This window comes from Peromyscus leucopus, chromosome 6, assembly GCF_004664715.2.
Source record: "Peromyscus leucopus breed LL Stock chromosome 6, UCI_PerLeu_2.1, whole genome shotgun sequence".
Taxonomy (NCBI): Eukaryota; Metazoa; Chordata; class Mammalia; order Rodentia; family Cricetidae; genus Peromyscus; species Peromyscus leucopus.
Window position 1 is genome coordinate 25,631,901 of NC_051068.1, and position 21,282 is coordinate 25,653,182.

Consider the following 21,282-nt stretch of genomic DNA (forward strand, 5'->3'; position numbering starts at 1 on the left):
GGCATTAACATTTCAAGCAGAAAACAATATCTTCTTGATTTCTGTAATTTGTGTTTATCCAGTAAAGGAAATATAACAAACATTAAATAAAAGATTGGATGCATTTTTTCACCAGGCCAGTGCAGCAATGTACATACAGTTATAAATATAGGCTGTGGGAAACTATTGATGATTCAAGACAAAGATCAGAAATTGTATCTTAGAAAGACAAGAGAAGACTCTTTTTTAATACCACATGAGCTAAATTCAGCTTTCAGAAGTGAAAAAGAAAAACAGAAAATAAATTATCTGGAAGACTGTCCAACTCTTCAGCCTGTCTCTGGTTTGAATATTCAATCAGTGTTTGAGCACAAAGGCAAAAAATAACCAAACATCAAAATTACGAGAGCAGGAAGAAACTAATGAAGGTATAGGGATCGTTTATTATCATGATCTCTCCAATTAGACTGTCAGATACACTCGTCTCTCAGAGCAGGGGGATTTCAGCAGATACTTGTGATTAGAGCAGAGGGGCCACTCCTCTAGGAAGCTCTCATGCTAGCTCTCATGGGGAATCATCTAAAGGGCATTTTCTCTTATAATTTCATGAGGAACTTGAATATTTTATAGGTTCAAATGCTTTAGTAATTATAAAATAGCCCATTTCAAATGAATGGTAATACATAATTATAACTTTAGAAACACACTTCATAATTATCTGGTCTCAGAGAAGTAAGGAAATGGAAATAAAAACAAATAAATCAAGCTCAGCTATGAATACCTGAATGTAGCTTCTTTTCAACACCAAAGCCCAAACTTTGTAGTTCTTCACTTTGAAGGTGTTGACTCACAGTTTTGCAGATAGAAAAAGTAGAAGGTGGCAAAAGTATAATGAATCACTTAATTGAAAGGTAAAATGTGGAATTCTACAAATTGCAGGTCCCTGGAATACTCAAGACTATGACTCCTGAGAAATGAAGGAATAAAACTAATTCAATGTTTACTCCTCATTGTGTCATACATACTATTTTATCTAATCTTCTTGACAATCATTTTAAAAGGACACATTATTTTTAATTTTCAGATGGTGAAAGTAAAGATCCAAATGTCTAGAGCTATTATGCATGATCATACAGCATGCCAAAGAACTCTCATCTCCTTACTTAGGTCTTATTATTTCTCTTATGTATCTTATGGGGAAGGTCAACAAGTCTCCTGCGTAGACATGTCTCCAGTAGTCTTTGGGACTTCATGAGTCTGTGTATTTTCTAAAGTAAACCATTTCCTCTTTTCGAGTATCATTTTTCCATCTACAAAATGTAGATATTTCTAACATTCTACCTCCAAAGTTAAATGAGAGACATGGAAATATTTTGTGAATTATAAGATATTACATAAATGTGGGTATAAAGGAAATTGATTCCTTTATTTTATATTAGCATAAATAAATAATTGTAGTTTCAATGGAGTAGGTAAAAATTAGTTTAAATAATCTGCAATACTTTTATGGGTATAAGTCGGGGACAGAGGTAGAAAACAAAACATGATTTTGTGGGAAATATAAGAAGCTCAGGAGCAGGAAGACTGCTGTGAGATTGTGTCTTCTGGACATTACAGGGATAATGTACTACTGGACTCTCAACAACTATATCTACCTGTATAAGATCACACAAAACAACATTCCTGACCAGATGGGGAAGCGGCTCATCAGGTACCACTCCAGTTGTGGAGCTATAGGCAGTGGGACTCAGCTGAGAGCAGAAAAGTTGGTTTTCTTTGGGCAGGAGCCTCTTGGGGGTTTCCAGTACCTCACAGCTCAGCTCTACACTCATGTGCATACAGGTATCACTAAATAGACACAGTAGGTTGTGTGTGTATGTGTATATACATTTATATATGTGTATATATATGTAAATATATGTGTAAGTATATACATACATGTGTGTATATATATAATTATAAAAAAAGTCATAAGTCGGAAAAGGAATGTTGAGGATATGAGACATAGGAGGGTCTGAGGGTATTGAAAGGACTAGGTATATTCAAAATGCATTATACTCATACTCATATATGAAATGATAAAAATAAATAAATTTGTAAAAGATTTTATAAATACATAAGTTGGCACCTTAAGCCATATTTTCCATAAAGTAAACAATATCATTTGGAATTACATATATTATAGCCTGCTTTTTTTAAGAAAATAATTGAGCTTATACATTATCAAAATTAAGAACATTAGCTACTAACTATATTTAATGAGCTCATTCAAATAAATTTCATATTTATAGTTAGGATATCAAATTAAAGTTTTATTGATCCATTTGAGATACAGTTTGTCTAATGGAGCCAACATTGTAAAACATCCTTCCAGAGTAACAAAAGCTCATAATTGTGGTTATGGTAAGAATGGGTGAAGTTGAGGGCAGCAAACATTTATAGTGAATGAATCCACACATTAATAATTTAGATTGACAGTAAGGAATTAGTCTTTGTTTTGCTATTTATAAGGACTAGAAAGAATTTATTTTATACCATAAGCAATTAATTATATATTAATGACTAGTTGCTAAGAAATGAAAGTATCATAAACCACAGAGATTAGAAATACCATTAAAATCAGGCATTCCAGAGTATTACAGTTCTTTATTCTTATGATAGCTGATGTGAAAAGCATTTCTATATAAAACAGAAACTTCTGGGTAAAATGATTTGATATGTATTTAGATACATGGGTCTGAAAAGATTAGCAGTGGTGTCTTAGGGTTTTTATTGCTGTAATGAAATACCATGACTAAAGGACAAATTGGGCAGGAAAGGATGTATTAGGCTTAAACTTCTACATTGCTGTTCATCATTGAAGGAAGTGAGGACAGGAACTCTGAGAGGGCAGGATCCTGGAAGTAGGAGCTAATGCAGAGGCTATAGAAGTGTGCTGCATGCTTCCTCTGGTTTGCTCAGTCTGTTTTCCTATAGAACCCAGGACCACCAGCCCAGGGATGGCACCACCTACAATGGGCAGGGCCCTTCCACATTGATCACTAATTAAGAAAATGCCTTACAGTTGGATCTTATGGAAAAATTTCCTCAACTGAGGCTCCTTCCTCTCTGATGACTCTAGCTGTGTCAAATACACACACACACACACACACACACACACACACACACACACACACACACCAGCCAGTGCAAGTGGTCAAAGAAGATAATGGAGTGTATAAATGTTATGAAGTAATAAAGTTTTGAGATACCACTCAGGATCACAGTACTGAAGTACTGAAGTTGTTTCATGTAAATATTTGGGGTTTGTAAATTGTAGCTCAATGGACTGTAGATTATAAAACACATTGCTAATCTGAAAGTGAGTTAATACTTGGGGATAAGTATAAAAACCAGTAGTTTCACCACAGAAAGCAGATTATAAGAGAATATCCCAAGGCTGCCTTCATGGATGTTAAGGTTATAAAGAATAACTTAGGAAAAATTGAAGCCTGTATTTATAGTACTGTAGTAAGGAATTTAATTAAAGAGGAACTAAGCTTGTAAAACTGTGGAAAACCTAAAACCAAGAAGGACAAATCCTCAAGAAAGAACAACTAATAAAACAACTTCAGTGATCCAACTTGATCCCTCAGCCTTAGGAGGAAAGGGTGTGCACCAGCATAGAGTTTGACACCCATGTACACACTGGCAGCACTAAGCGGACTCAGTGGGATTTAAAAAAATAAAGAGAATGCAAATTTGGAAGGGAATGCTGAGGTAGGGCATGGGGGAGGAAGTGAAAAGGAGAGAATAGAAGATGAGGGTGGATTTGGTAATTAACTTTTTAAACAGAAATTAAAGAAAAACATTAAAAGTATCATCTTTGTTATCATTGTAAAAATGATGAACTCACAAATAAAATTACAAATGCATATGGGAAAAAATCTATTAGTTGAGTTAGCTGGAACAATTAGTTAGATAACTAATTCAACATTATCAAACTGTTACTAATGCAAACACAAATTCACTTTAAAACAATGCAAATTAATTATGTTTTTCTGCCTAAATATATAAGGAAAAGTAAAAATGAAGAACCACTAGTCTGTTTTAAGAAGGAAGTGTCCCTAAAATTGAGCTAAATGGGAATGTTGCAAAGACTACATACAAGCACAAATTTTCAAAATAATGATAGTGTTAACTCACAAAGAAATGGCACAATGATGTGGAAAACCCACAAAGGAGATTGTGGGAGACATTGAGAGGTGGAAAAAAAAAAAAAAAAAAAAACCTCAAAGTCTCTATGGGGAATTCTGTAAATAAATGTTCATGAATGAGTAGGGTAGATTAGTGAAAGCTACCACAATGAACATTGTAGCTAGAGATTTTTCCAGTCCTGCTGGGGCCTGCAGCCACTCAGACCCAAGTAAACATACAGAGACTTATATTACTTATAAAGTGTATGGCTGTGGCAAGCTTCTTGTTATCTAGTTCTTATATCTTATATCTTAAATTAACCCATTTCTATTAATCTATAAATTGCCACATGGCTTGTGCCTTACTGGTACTTTACATCTTACTTCTCATGGCAGCAGTGGCTGGCGGTGTCTCATGACTCAGCCTTCCACTTCTCAGAATTCTCGTCTCTCTTTGTCCCACCTATACTTCCTGCCTGGCTACTGGCCAATCAGCACTTTATTTATTAACCAATCAGAGCAACACATTCAGAGCATACAGATATCCACAGCAGAACATGCCCTTAGCAAGCAGGTGTTAGATATTAATCACCAATGAAGGATTGTTAAAATGAGGCAGATTGGAGAGGTGATTAACCTTGAGAACAAAGGCTTCTATAATCCTAATTTTTGTTGTAGGAGCTGTTGAGTTATTTTTTTTTTTTTTTTTGAAAAAGTCAGCTTCCCTCGCTCTTGATCCTCCATGAATTTTCTTCCCATTTAGTCTTCTGGCATCAGATATAGTAAGAATGTTCTCATTATATGTGGGTTCTTAGTGGTCTGTCCAGAATCTCACACTGTGAGCAATAAATCTTCCCTTTTGAATCACCCAGGTGCCAGTGTTCTGTTTTAGGAGCACAATAAGGCTTTTGGTGGTCACCATTTCTTAGATCCCAAAAGTCTAAAAAAAGAAGAAGAAGAAGAAGAAGAAGAAGAAGAAGAAGAAGAAGAAGAAGAAGAAGAAGAAGAAGAAGAAGAATAATGAAGGAAAAACAAACTCACAGTTAGTTAAGATACATAGTTCCAGAGAGACAAAGACCCTTCATTAAATGGAGAGAAAAGCAAATGACAACAAACTATTCAAGAGCAACAATGGGAGCCAGAAGAAAGGGAAATAGAATGTAGAATGAGAAAATCTTATTATTTTTTCAAATATTTTAAATATTCTCTGACAATTTTATATATACACATATGCATGGTACTTACAAAAATTTAATTTAGAAAAGTAATATCTATCTAGGCAGTTAATATGTTAAATTAATTTAAATATATTAAATGTGCATGTTAAAATATTAATGATAAACAGTTGTTTTATTGCAGGATATCCATTTTCTTCTCAGACAAGCCCCCTTTGATATTTATGTAACCATACAAATGTCAAAATTAGAGTATATTCAAATTATGCACATAGTAACTTTCCATTAGCTTCCACTCATGGCTGTATTGGAGGTTTTAGCTAGGAAGAATGAACTAAAAGATAAAACAGTTTTGTGTATTTATAGCTGCACTGTGTTAATGCAAGCCAAAACCAGGAAGCAGATGCTTCATACCTGCAATTGGATGTGGCCTTGAGAAACAGTAGTGAAGCAGATATATTTCATAAGAAGAAGGATAGTAAGGGGTATGCAGTGATTTCACTTACTGTCGGCTCTGTAATCCTGTGGTTCAAGTAGCTATAGAAGTACATCCACAAGGTTGAATGTATAGCTGGTTCACCAAGCCCTTAATGGAAACTCCTGTAAAACATAATTCATAGCAGTCTGAGGATGTGGATAGAAGGGTGGATGAGTGGATGGGTAGGTGAGTGGATGGGTGAGTGAGTGGATAGGTGGGTGGGTGGGTGGGTGGTAGGATGGATGGGTAGATAGGTAAATGGATGAATGAATGGGTGGATGGATGAAGAAGTCCTGAGTATGAATGATTCTGTATCTAGTATTGGTGATTACTAGAGAATACTCACTGTAAATTATTCAAGTAGCCGTCATGTGGATACACATATTTTTAAAAAAATGGTTCTTCTAAAACTGTCAGTGGACAAGTGTTGGATTCAGTTCATTTCTCCAACATTGAAGAATTCAAAAGCAGAGGAGATTCAGTCACACCATACAGCTAAGGTTTGTTACAAACAAAGTAAGAGAACTCCAACAGGATGTGATCTGAAAACGAGAGTATATTTTCCTTCCTGGAGAGTCTAGGCTCTTATATTTGGGGCATGAGAAAGCTCCAGTTCCCCCCTCTAGACTAGTTGGTTTGACTGTTTTGGTGAATAGATTAATTCAAAGACAGAGTTTATTCGTCTCCTGCCAAGAGCACAACAACAAGAATATTGAAAGATCCAATCAGCAGTTTTCCATTTGCTGGGGTAGACCTACTAAGTTTTTGTCTCAGGGAAAAAGAACTGAGAAGTCAAGCATCTTATTGTGACTTGGAAAACAGGTTTGTCTACTTATGACATCTCTTCTCATCACTTTTCCTATTAGGTCACTAATTGACTCCTGGTCCATCAATGCCAGCTAGCCAGTAGTAGAGCATTACATGTTCTTAAATAAATTGTTATTCTAGGAATGACTTTGCTTTCCAAGAAATAAAGCCTTGTCTCTCTCTGTCTCTGTCTCTGTCTCTCTCTCTCTCTATATATATATATATATATATTATATATATATATGAAATTTGGAGAAAGATAGAAATGAATAATATGAAGGACAGAAGGATCAAATTGAGGTTCATAGTATTACATATATAGCAATCCAAAAAGTACATTACATGGTACAAAAAGCACAAGTCAACAGAGCATGAAAATATTACTGTTGTGTATTTAGAAATTAGGGTCTAATAATAAGTCAAATCAATATTAAATGACATACCAAAATAAAAATAGGCATCTCGATAAAATATAAAAGTATGACAAATTAATCAAATTGTTAGGTAAGATATAATGTTTGTAGATTATGAAGTTGTAATGTATGGAAGACTTTAAGGAAACAGTTACCGTGCCTTATCCAATACACATTAGGAGTGTCTATGTCTAAGATACTTCTATCCGACTTAAGCATAAATGCATAATGTAACACATTTGAGTAAATCAATTCTGTCTTTAATAAAGTAAATTTCAATAACTGTCTTATATTCAATATACTTTATAAACATTGTGCAACTATGTAGGAAACTGAAAATTAATGATAAACACTTTCAAATTCCCTATCCACCATCCAAAGTAATTAAAAATTCTAATTAAGCTGGGCAGTTATGGCACACGCCTTTAATTCCAGCACTCCAGAGGCAGAGGCAGGTGGATCTCAGTGAGTTTGAGGCCAGCCTGGTCTACAAAGAGTGTTCCAGGATAAGTTCCAAAAGTTTCACAGAGAAACCCTATCTCAAAAAACAAAAACAAATTATAATTAAATGAATCAATACTTTGAAAAAATTCACCTAAATTAAGAAAGAAGGAAACTTACATGATGTGCTTATATTAGTCTATGAAGGCCAGGAGTGGTGGTGCATGCCATTAATGCCAGCACTCAGCAGGCAGAGACAGGTGTATTTCTGTAAGTTTAAGGCCAGCCTGGTCTGCATTGCAAGTTCCAGGATAGCCAGAACTATACAGTGAAACCCTGTCTTAAAAAAGAAAACAAAGAAAAAGAAAAAAGAAAACCACAAATAAAGTAAAAATAGTATCTTAAAAGTTTGTAGCTAGAAAATCAAGAATTTAAGAAAAACAGATATATGTAAGGATTTGATCCTTAATTATGTCATCAACCTTCGCTGGCTTCCCAGCCTAAAAAGAGGGTGAGCCCTCTGTGGGCTCTCTGTCCCCTCTCCTTTCTGCTCCTTCCTCCCGTCAGTTCCCCTCTCTCCCTCCCCCCTTTTGTGTCTCTCTGTCTCTCTGTTCCCCCCCCAATAAAGCTCTAAAAAGGTAACCATGGCTATGATTCTTTTAATTAACACGCTCCACCGCCTGCATGGCCACCGCGGGCGGCGACCAGCCACGAGCCAACAATATAACTGAAATATGAATGAAACAAGCATGAGAATGTTATTTAATGAAATTTAAAATAGTAAGTAGACTATAAAAGATTTATTTTGGAAATAAGATAATGATACAGTGAAAAGGTTCAAAAAGACAAAGTTTAATTTCACTTGAAACTCTTAAAACTCCAACAAATTTAGTCAAGTATGGAGTACCCAGGGGTCCAGGGGCTAGCTAAGTCTAGCGTGGGATATCTGAGGGAAAAAAAATCTACGTACACTATGTTCTTATGTCTGATAACTTTATTTCTCTAAGACAAAATTCTATCAATTCAGTTATAGCTCCACCAGGCATTCAAGGCAGGAACAACTCTAGACACACCAAGCTCTATATCTATCTACTTTATTCCTCTGGGATGAAATCCTGTCTCCATAACTACAGTTCTGTCCAGTTCCTTTGTTCATAGTCTTGTTAATGACTAAACTCCTATGCTTTCAACCTCATCTTCATCCTCTGTATCCTCTTTCTCCATTTCTACTGCTCTCTACTCCTGGCACTCAGAAAACTCTACCTGAGATCTGCTTAACCTCTACGAAATCTCTGTTGTCTTCTCTTCTCTCTCACCATGCTGTTCTGTCACTGTCTGCAGAAAATGCCTGCCCTTCCTTTCCTTGAGCAGTAGGTTCCCTGCCTCCTCAGGAAGGTTGTTTTACCTTTCACCTTGATATGTAAAAACCTCTTTTGTTCTCAGTCAAAATGCTCTGGAGAACAACTAGGCCTCCTCCAGGCAAGAGGATGGTCTGAGCTTCATTAGCACAAGAAACAAAGCTAGTTGTCTCCAGTCAGCTTGTCTCCTAAACTCAGCAGGGCAGTTAGTAACTTAGGTTCAGCAGGTCTAGGGAGCTGAACTGTTTACCAATTGGTCTGGGCTTGCAAGGATTTCATAGCGGAAGACAGCTGGAATATTAAAGGCTAGGTAACACCAAATATTCATAATAAATGGCTTTGCTTTTTGACAGACCTTTGGGTGGTCAAAGTTCAGCTTTAATACACAGCTGAATCTCTATGATATATTCTTGCAGCCTGTAAGAATCAAGAACTTAAAATAATATTATAATTCCAATTAAAATAAAAATAGGAATATGGGTACAGCTGATATTCAGATATCCAACAATGTAAAAAAATATTGAGGAAACAATAAAGGAAAAAATAGAAAACTCTTTGAGTAGACAGGAGACTTCAAAATCAAATCAAAAATTTTAAAAGCCTGCATGATTCTCACAATATAATTTAGAAACAATAATTTTATTTAGTTATTTGTTATTTGGGTCGTCAAGACAGGGTCTCATATACTCCAAGCTGGCCTCAAATTTATTATGTAGCTGAGGATGACCTTGAATTCCTAGTCTTCCTTCTTAGTTTTGTGATTATAGTGTATCCTACCACAATGCGTTTATACCGTTTCGGGAATTGAACCTCATGCCTTGTGGGTGCCAGGCAAACATTCTACCACCTGACCTATAACAAATCTAGAACCCCTGAAAATTATTTTAATTATTTATATGCAAACATACACAGGATTGTTTTTATAAGTGAGAAGTTTCAAGGAACTGGTCATTTTATTTCCCTGTAATTAAAATATGCTACACTGAGTAACCTGGGTCTTAGGAATTTTGAAATTCTCTACAGGGGTCATCTGCCCTGCTGTGGGTCCAATCAGAAAGTAGGCATGTTATAAGAATCATGAAAATGTAATGTGAGGATATTAGGTTGTCAATGATCACAGCCTCTTCACAACCACAGGGGTTTTGCTTGAAGTGATCAAAAGAGTGCAGTTTGACACAATTTGGTTGAACTTTTTCTGTTCTTATAAAAAGCTATTGGGGAGATGGCTCAGAGTTTAAGAGCACTGACTGCTCTTCAAGAGGTGCCAAGTTCAATTCCCACCAACCACATGGTGGCTCACGACCATCTATAATGAGATCTGGTGCCCTCTTCTGCTGCAGACATACATACAAACAGAACACTTTAAGAAAAATAAAAATAAAAATAAAAAAAGCTATTGGATGACAAAAACATCAAAAGTTTTCCATGATTTCTTTATTAAGTGTTCGGGACTTTTAACTATATCAAAAGTCATACAAATTAATCTATGTAGGTCTGGAGAGATACCTAAGCATTTAAGAGAGAGGGTTGTGCAAACAGAGGACTGGGGTCTGGATGTCAGCATCCATGTAAAATCGAAGCATAGTCCTGTGCTCATATGTAACCCCAGGACTGAGGGAATTTGAGACCGAATCCTCCTATTTACAGGAGAACCAGCTGGATGCCAGCCAGCCTAACCCTAGGTGCAGCCAGAGACTCTGCCTCAATGGAATAAGGCAGAGCAGGATAGACAACAGCTGACAGTCTCCACTGCCCCTCCACACATGTACTTCCACATACCTGTGACACACATGTACACAAAGATGAACTAGTAAATTAAATTATAAACGTTCAATTTAAAAAGATGTGTTATAGACTCATATTTTTCACTTTCTTTTACTAATTAATAAAAAAATAGAGTAACAGCACCTTCTTCACAAAGATTTTATGTGTTTGCTAAAACTTTACCTTTGTATGTAGAAGCTAAAAAGCATCAAACTCACAAAAGTAGATAGCTGAATGCTGGTTATCTGAAGTTGGGGATGGTATCAAAGGATGCTAGTAAAGAGACTTATTGACAACTAGACAGAATGAATGCATTCCATAGGTCTGTTCAATGCATCTGTAGTTTAGCATCACCACATCAGTTAATGAAAATACGTGCTTTAAAAATTCAGAGAGATGTAATTTAAAAATTACATGAAAAGTCCACAGGACAAGATGATATGTATGGAGATGTATTTATTCATTAATTAGCTACATTTGTACCAAAGTAGACGCTCATAACAAGCAATGGTGCTGTATCCACACATTTGCACTTCAATATCCAAAAAGACAATGGAACTGTGTTTAAATTTGCTTTTTAAACCACATACAAAAGTCAAACAGCAAAATAATTTATTCCCGACAAGAAAAACTATGTTTATTAATTGAAAATTGTACATAAAATACTTTCTAAAAAATGCTAGAGTATGCTAAGGTTTGAAAACGTGTAAGTAGAAATTTTACTTAACTTATGCAACAAAAGCCAAGAGATTCCTAATCTTATGTTAGTAGCTTAAAAATAACGTGTGGAACAATGTATGTCCATATATATTATAAAAGAACACATGAAGAAATTTTAATGAAAATTTCCTATTTTTCAAAAGCAATGATAATTTTCTGATGCATGTTAAAATGTATTATTTAAATATGCTCCTTTTACTGTAACTAACATATTGAGGATCTGTGCTTTCTATAGCACTGCCTAATGTATAAGAGCAATTTTCCTTTTCTAATATTTAAATGTTTGTTAATATTGCCTGTAGAATAAGCAGGTAAGAAAACATGGTAGTTACAATTATCTTGTATATTATAATAGTCACTAACAATGGTGAAAGTGCTACATAAAAGTGCAGTGGCAAAACATTTAATAAAGAAGAATTACCAGATTTAAAATGTTTGGCATGTGAAAATGCTGTTTAACATTTTTTTTTAAAGAAAATGAATGTTTTCCCATTTCCGGGGAATAAGAGAGAGAGACACTCCTCTTCCAAGTAGAATTTAATAACCATGTTTGGATTTAAAACTTCTCTTTGTAAATAGATTTAAGAAAAGAAGTGGCTTGCAACAGCTAACACTATGAAGAGAAAATTAATATGAAAGAGAAAATTAGCATATTCATTCTTACATTATAGTATATAATTTAGATGACAATATATGCGTATGGATCCTTATATACACACATGTACACACATACATATATACACACATTTAATTTTAAAAAAAACCACTGGTCAAACCTTCAACTTTCCTCTCATTTGAAGTTTAGTATTCTTTTATAACAATAATCACTACCACAACAAAAACAGCTTCAGTTAATGGCACTATTAACTCAAGAACCTAAAACAGCAACTACATTAATTATATTCATTATACTTAATTGAACATAATCATCAAACTTAACAATTCTTTGTACACTAATTAATAGAACAGCATGCATTCTGCAATATATATATATATATGTATGTATACACACACATATAATTTTAAAACTATCCATTTTTAGTAGATCTTTTTGGCAACAAAAAACTTTGCATGAACCACAATTTAATATGTAAGAAGGGCATTAAGTCAGATTTTAATAAATTAACTTTAACTAGCTTTAGTGTCATATTCTTTGTGGTAGTAACTTGAGAATATTGTAATAGCCTTCCTAGAGTGTTCACATTCCAGCTGCACTTTGAAAGTTTTTTTTTATTTTTGGTTTCCTTTTTTGTTTTTCCCAGCATGACTTAAGAGTTACCATTCCCACAGTAATTCCACTGCTCTCTGTCTGGTATGCCAAACACATAAGAACCACCATTCTTCATCACTCTAGGTACATGGCTTTATATCAGAATTAAAAAAGTGTTTCCCTTCAGTTCTGTCTCTACAAGCAATGATCTCAGCTAACTGTGTCCCACGCCTAAGATCTCTGTGCCAATGTAACCACTCTTGGAAGGTAGACAGTGACTGCCAAGATCACTAAATATCCCTGACACAGTTGATTCCTTTCTTGTCATTTATCCAATGATTGGTGGTGTCCCTTCTCAAGCTTTTCCCTCTTTTGATTTTTGGAGTGTCCCTCCTTACTTTTTTTTTTTAATGCAATATTTCCATAATATGGGATCAAAGAAGTGTCCATTGAAATAAGAATGGGTAAAGAAAATGTGTGGGATATACACAGTGCAACATTATTCAGTCAGAAAAAGAATGAAATCCTGTCATTGCCATAAGCTCAATGGCACAGGTGAATCTGTTGGGTGAAATAAACTAGAAACATAAAGATAAATGCTACATGTTCTCATTTTGCGGTGAAAGGTTAAAATAGTGATTCCATAAAAGATGAGAGTAAAATAACAATCCCTGGAGGCCAGGAAGGGTAGGACTGCATAACAGATGCCAAAATAAAGTTAGGTAGGATAACCAGGGTCTAGTCTGATAGAGCATAGTGTGGTAGTGCTACTTTATAATAATTTATACATTTCAAGTCCCCAAACATAAACACAAGATAATTTTTCAAGGCTATGTAGTCTGTAAGATTTGGTCATGTGGAGTACACACCTCAATCAGTGCATAGATTATTCCTCAACTGCTGTCACATTTCTTTCATGGGACAGGGTCTGACACTGGCCTGGAGATCACTAATAGCCTAGGTTAGCTGCACAGTAAAAACTAGACCAACCTGTCAATGTTTTCTCATCACTGGAATTTGATATATCCAGCATTGTTTGCATAAGTTTTGAGGATGTAACTCTGTTCTTCATGCTTATGCAGCAAACACTTTACCAACTCCACAATCTAAGAGTTGTCTAGGGAATTCATAGTTAAGTACAGAATGGCAGGATGAGATATAGTAAAGCTATTTTGATTGGAAAGTGCACAGTACCATGTGAATGAATAATAGGAATTCCAAAATCATTAAAAACTCTGGAAAATGACTCTCATAAGGAGACATATCAGAAAAAACTGAAATCTAAAGAAGATTCTAAAGGAATGGCAACAACAGACAGAAAACCTGTAAGATATCATCCCTCTTGTTCTAGGAACTGCAGTGAAAGTTTAGAGTTGTTAGAAGAGAAAATAAAGTAGAAAAGATCTCAGGCTAAATGATTTAGGACTCTCTGCATCGTCTTAATGGTCTGGAGTTTTATGCTGAGTATAATTTAAAGTCTTTGAATCACTTTGATTCAAAGAGGAAGGAACTGATCAGTTTGCATTTCTCAAAGATCACTTGAGTTGAACACCATAAATGGATTGGAAACTGTATATGGATTGGAGATGCCTAGTTATTAAGTTAGTGTAGTGGTCAAAATAAGTTATGGGTGTTGGCATTGGAGATACAAAAAATTGGAATGTTTTTAGGGCCGTACTTGGAGCAGTATAAATCAGATTTGATGGTCAGATGGAAGTAAGGTTGACACAGGTAAAATATAAGCAGTTAAAATGGAAAATGATAATAAGTGATTTCACTTATAAATGGTGACTGATGTCTTATGAGAAGAAGGTCTGTGGCAGTGACTTGAAAGAGTTTTCTAGTTTCCAGTTTTTTCATGAAGCAAAGGGAAAGCATTACAGCAGGTAAGAGATGGTAAGTACAAAGACAATGATTAAATTGTACACCACTTATGATTCTAAACCCTAAGAGGTGTGGCACATCAAAATAACACTTGAGTCAGGCAATTTGTAGGGCAGCAAGGGGGTTATGGCAATAGTCTAAGCAGCTGAATTATTCTCTCTGGTATATTACAAGTGGTTTTGTTGTATTGAATTAGGGGCTTACTAAATGCAACAATGTAACAAAACCCTTTGTTTTTTTTCTAGGATGGTTTGTTTGTTTGTTTGTTTGTTTGTTTATTTATTTATTTATTTATTTATTTATTTATTTATTTATTTATTTATTTCAAGACAGGTTTCGATGTGTAGTTTTGGAGCCTGTTCTGGGTCTCACTCTGTAGACCAGGCTGGCCTTGAACTCATAGAGAACTGCCTGGCTCTGCCTCCTGAGTGCTAGGATTAAAGGTGTGTGTCACCACCACCCAGCCGATGGTCCAAGTTTTAGTCCTAAAACCTCCATAGGCCCAGAAGTTCTCAGTCCGTAGGAAATTCTGATGGTTGATTAACCCCACTGTCAGAAAAATATAACAAAAAAGAAATAACTAGGTGATATCAGAAGAGTAAATAGACTTGAAAAACCAAAGTGGTAAGAACTAACTACTTTGAGGACTAAGTAATATCAAAGTGTGTGATGATTAATGAGAAACAATGGGATTTATTAGTTTGTTAATTCTGCAGTTGTCCTCATTGCGTGCTAGAGAGTTGTTGTCATAAATGTACTGTTAGATGTGAGAAAATCAAGGACCTGGGAATTCAGTCTATTAGATGTGTTGAATAATTGGTGCCAGAATTCTGAACTATGAAGTATATGCTCAATAAAAACAGCAAGCATTCCATGTACATAGAAGTATAGACATTTTCTCTAGTGACATGGGCCCTAAAAAACCCAAGAGTTTTATAAATTAACATATACAAATAACAGAATGGAAGTTGCTGGCCAGCTCAGGAGCATACATTACATTGTTTGTGATCATTGTCATTACTAAACAATAAGGAATAATGTACAAATTCAACTAAGGTAGGAAGTGGACAAGAATATTTCTCAAGATTGAATCAGACTTTTGTTTATATATCAAAGCATGAGAAAGTTTAGTTGAATATATGAAAGAGACAAAAGCATTCACTAATCTTGAAAATGGGTTGTAGGAGAAAAAAATTTTACCCAATTTGTTACCAGATTTAGTCATATTTGTATAACACCAGGTAATATTTTATCAAGAAAAATAGAACAAAACTCAGAGTCCTATTTCTCCTCCATATGAAGGTGATTTGCCTGAGTTTTATTTTTATTTTTTGTAAAAAAAGAAAAATCAAATTTCTTATGGCAGATAGTGGTGGCACATGCCTTTAATTCCAGCCCTTGGGAGGCAGTGGCAGAAAGATGTCTGTTGAGTTTGAGGCCAGCCTACAGGTTTAGAGAGTGAGTTCCAGGACAACCAAAGCTATACAGAGAAACGCTGTCTCAAAAAACAAAATAAATAAATAATAGTAATATGTGAAGCTATAGATTTTAATGCCAAAATATTGAAAGGAATATAACATGTGGATTTCACACAACTAATGTTGATATAATTGAAATGTAGATCCAAACATAAGCTCCAAAATCTTCAGATTTAGTCAGTGTCAATCATCATCATCATCATCATCATCATCATCATCTTCTTCTCTTTTTCAATCTACAGAACTAGTATTAAACTTAGCAAGTTCCTAAGTACATGAAGATGATTCTTTTACCTTTGCCTACACCAACATTCAGGCTTGACATGGGTATCACTTTTTAAATTAAAATATATTAAACTCCTGTAGCTGGAAAGATGGCTCTGTGGTTTATACTTCCAGGAGACCCTGGTTTGACTACCAGCACAAGAAGGATACCTCACAACCTTCTGTAACTCTAGTTACAGTGGATTCAGTGCCCCTTCCTGACCTTCTTGAGCACTGCATGCTAGTGGATGTGGATTGGGCATTACAACCCATTCACACTACAGGTCAATTCTGTCTATAGTCTGGAGTTCCAGTCCCTCTTCTGTTGCTTCTCTGTCCCCTGATGTGGGATGACTCAACCCTAACAGGTCTGAGGGCCAGCCAGCCCACACCAGTAATAAGATACTTCCTGAGAGCCAACCTGGGTCTGCCTAAGGGCCTTAGCAACAGCAGCTGAGACATGAGCTGAGATGAACTGGACCAATGAGAGGCAGCTATGTCACACCAGCGGATGCATATTCATCAGACCTCCCTCTCCCCATGGGGTGGAGGGTATATAAGGCTTGCCTCTTCCAAAATAAACTAAGGGTGTTGTTTCTACATCCTCCCAGAGTCTGTGTAATTGACTGTGTGCCTACCTGCCCTCTTCCACAAAGGGAACATTACAAGACTCTGCCACACCATGGAAGTCAAGTTCAGTTAAGAAACATTGAAGACAAATGTAGTGATATAGTGTGTATCAAATAAAGCTTGCCTGGGGAACAGAGGACAGAGCCAGCCACTAGATTAAACATAGAAGCCAGGCAGTGGTGGCACACACCTTTAATCCTAGCACTCAGGAGGCAGAGATCCTTCTGGATCTCTGTGAGTTCAAAGTCACCCTAGACTACATGAGATTGATTAAATCTAGGAAAGAAACAGAGTCAAGTAGTGGTGGTACACCCTTTAATTCCAGTACTTGGGAGTCACATTCCATTAAACCCAGCACTTGAGATCTCATGCCTTTGCTAGCAGTATTTGGGAAACATACACACCACTAGTTCCAGCACTAGGAAGGAAGTGACATGGCTGGGCAGAGAAAGGCATATAAGGCGAGAGGAGACAGGAACTAAAGCTTTTTTGGCTGAGGACTCAGAAGCTTTCATTCAGAGGATTCATGGAGATAGGATCTTGCCTTCCATTTGGTCTGAGGAATCAGTAGTGGTGAGAAATTTCTCAGGTGGCATGTTCCTTTGTCTCTCTGATCTTTCAGCATTTACCCCAATATCTGGCTTCGGGTTTTTATTATAAAACTATTTAAGATTCATAAAACAGATCAATTTTGGTTTACTGTTTGGAAACCCATCTCCATTTTCACATGGTATATACTGGAGATGTGGGCATGCAGATAAATAAAAAAAAAATGTGGGGATGCAGATGAATAAGGCACTGTCATTTTATTGTCTGGTTAGCTCTTCTGGCTTCTAATGCTGATGATAACATCTTATCAACTTGCTATCCACATTTTTTTTAAAGATTTATTTATTTATTGTGTAGACAGGAGAGGGTGCCAGATCTCATTACAGATGGTTGTGAGCCACCATGTGGGTACTGGGAATTGAACTCAGGACCTCTGGAAGAGCAGTCAGTGCTCTTAACCTCTGAGCCATCTCTCTAGCCCTTATCCACATTTTTTTTTTTTTTATCACAAAGTGATTCTGAGTTGTCTAGAGTACCAGCAAGCTATACTTAAACACTTAATATAATTTTATGTTACATAGCTCTGGGGGACAGAAGCAGGTTTCACACAATCAACTGTGAAGTTGGAAAGTTTTTGGCCTGAACTGACAGGTATAATTATTACAGAATTTCAGTTCAATTAACCAAGAGCACTGCTGCTTCCAGGTGATTCCTTAGCCCTTTGAAAAAAACCCAGTCTTGCATTTAATGTATGAATCTCTTTGAAAATTTAAGCCAAGTGTGTTTACATTAGAATTGAAGTCATTTGTTCAGATGCTTAAGAGAAGTATTCCTTGCTAAGTCAGTGTCACTCACTGCAGCAGGATCTTCATTTGATATCCACCTTGTCAATCACTTTGTAATTGCAAATATCAGCATGGGGACTGCCCAAGCTCAGTAGGGTTTGGCCAGAAGACATTTACTACTTATACTAATGGTAGTGTGCCATCCAAGGATAAAAGCCACTTGTGTGCATGCCTCCATTGCAGGGTACTTTACCAAAGCAATGCCCCAATAATACTCTGTCACTAGGGCATATTGTGAAGGTTCTAATTATTTAACTTTACAATAAGTACTTGACATTTTTTTCCAGTTATGAAGGTCTATATAATTCTTCTCAAGTCCCAACTTGGAATCCACAAATTGTGGATTAGAGTTAAAGGTCATTCTATTCAATTTTATAGAAAACCATACAAAGTCTATGTATCTTCTTCCTGAATGATGCTTTCTATAATATCTAAATTATTGGAAATAGCTAATACATCATAAAAGTGAAGTGGCTTTTACATTGTATTAGGTAGGGAAAAATGATAATATGTTTAGTCTTGTATGTTTAGTACAGATACAAACATTTTTTTAAATATGTGTGGTCTATGTTTGGCTGAATCTGCAAATATAGAATCTGAAAAAAAGAGGGTCAACTCCTCTTCAAAATTAAAATACACCAAAATTATTTCGGGACTGACAATTCCCATCAGTAAAGATCTGAATCCAATGTTGACATCTAAAAATCTTAGAACGTTGTCACCCTGTTCTGTTCTAAAAAAAAAAAAAAAACATCAAAAAGGGGAGAAAATAGACAATATTCTTCAAAATAAATAAATTTTGAACCACAATCCTTCACTGCGAATTCTATATAGACATTTTTAATACAATATAGTATTTTATACAATGTAGTATTCTCACACAACTAGTACACAGACCCATGATAGAGATTAAAGGGGACTGAGATTGGAGGGCAAAAACCACTGACAAATATTGTTCTAGTTATAGAAGCATAGCTAAGATCTGCGGCCCTGAACCAGACCACTGAATCCACAAAGCGATAGGAGATTTCATGCTATTGTTTCAAAATGCTGGGGACTACGTGTGGACTAGCATGAGACAGACAATCTTGTGAGACAAATTCTTAATGAATTTCACAAATATTTGCAGGAGTTATTTCCAAGAATACTCTCATTCTCAAATTCTCACAGTTGAAAAACAGAGATGTGTTCCTGGGTAGTGGAAACACAAGTACTTAGAGATAAGACAAAAGCATGCTTTGTTACAGTGTATATTCCATAGTAAAAGATCTTCGCAGAGCTGTAGCATAAATGGAAGCCATGGACTTTCCAACCAGCATCCTCTAAGTTTTCTGTGTCACTTACAGAATGAAAAAACAAAAAACAAACAAACAAAACAAAAACAAAAGAACAAAAAACTGAGATTAATCAAAAGTTTATGAAATAGTCTCCTCTCTCATGTTTTACTACTACAAAATCACGTCTGTATATTTTGGGGTTACAGCTATTTCAGGTGCAAATAACAAAATCCATTTAAGAAGAAGCTCTTCAGGAAGTCCCAAAGCAACAGAAGGGGTAAAAAACAATCATAAAACACAGACAAAAAAGAAGCAAAAGTCAGTAGAGGAACTTAAGTTCTCTGTAACATACAACTTTTATTACAGTTTCAAACCATTTCTGCTGCTGATGAATTGTAGGGAGGTTCCACATAGAAAACCATCTGAGAACAAAGAAAATTCTTTTTTTTTTCTGTCTGTGTCTTAAGTTTTCCTGTGTCCCATCCAGTCTGGAGCCACTCAGACCCAAGTAAACACAGAGGCTTATATTAATTAAAACTGCTCAGGCTTACTATTGACTAGTTCTTGCATTTAAACTCAGCCCATTTCTGTTAATCTGTATGTTGTCACATGTTCAGTGGCTTTACCTGTGTGCCATTACATACTGCTCCTTGGACAGCGGGCTGGCGTCTCCTGGCTCAGCCTTCCTCTTCCCCTAATTCTCCTTGTCTGCTTATCCTGCCTATACTTCCTGCCTGGCTACTGGCCAGTCAGCGGTTTATTAAACCAGTGCACAAAATATTATCCCACAGCATCTTACCATTTCATTGTCTTGTTGCTTTGTCTAAGACTTCCAGTATACTGTTAGGTAGAAGCTATGAAGGTTGTGGTACTTTCCTTATCTCTGGTCATAAGGGAAAAGAGTTCAGCTGCTTATTAAATTGGATGGAAGTTCTAAGATAATTTTGATGTTCTTAATCTAGCTGGGGAAGTATCCTCTATCCTAAATTTGCTGATAGATTCTGGAGTGAATAGGTGCTGAATTTGTCTATGATTTTTGTCTTTTATGAAATAATGTAAATATTTGGATGTTCTTCTTAATGTGATGAAGTAGTATTGATTTCCTAAAATAATTTCTACTTGATTATAGCATAAAATTCTCTTTGTATTTTGGCATGTTTTCAGTGTTTTAAAAACACTATCATGAAATAATAATGATTAAATTGTAAATATGTAGAAGGAAGCCATAGTGTCATTATTTTCACATATACTGAATAATTACTCATGCATACTTTCAGCTGTTACGGTTGATATCTTGGAAATGTACAATTAAACAAGCTTGTGGTCAACAGAAAAGTGTGGTCAATATTTTCCTCCACATTAACAAAATGAATCAGTCATCCATTTCCTTGGCCTTAAGTGAAAAAGTGAATGAAATTTCAACTGCTAAAGGATTCAAAAAATATAAGGAAGAAAACTATAAGAAGAAAAGGTTTCATATCAAAAAATATCCTAGCATAAGAAAATAATACTTAAAAAATAAGACCATAATGATAAAGAGATGTTTTAAAATATCTTTATCTAGTACATCAGGGTATCATTCAATATATAATTTAAAAATATTATTCATTACAGAGTATTATATATCTTTAATGTTTGTGAATTATAAAGCATATGAAAATCCAGAGTTTAATGATACTGAAGAGATCTAGAAGGAATTTAATTTCATGACATTAATATATAAACACCAAGTCAATTTTTCCTTGAAATCTATATGAGATATTGTCATAATACATTAGTGAAAAACTAAGTTAAAATGGCTATAATAATTTGACCACCTGTCCCCCAAAATAGTG

At 35.4% G+C, this 21,282-nt stretch overlaps 1 long non-coding RNA gene across 3 annotated transcripts in view; it reads right to left on the reverse strand.

The window, feature by feature from the left end:
- Positions 1-21,282, reverse strand: part of LOC114710289 — an 87,997-nt gene that overhangs the window by 10,362 nt on the left and 56,353 nt on the right. For 2 of the 3 annotated variants that reach the window (XR_003737037.2, XR_003737036.2), the window contains exon 4: positions 5,836-5,929. This is a non-coding gene — a long non-coding RNA (uncharacterized LOC114710289). Of the gene's footprint in view, positions 1-4,640; positions 5,095-5,835; positions 5,930-21,282 lie in introns of those variants that run through there. The other variant, XR_003737034.2, reaches the window with a different exon arrangement.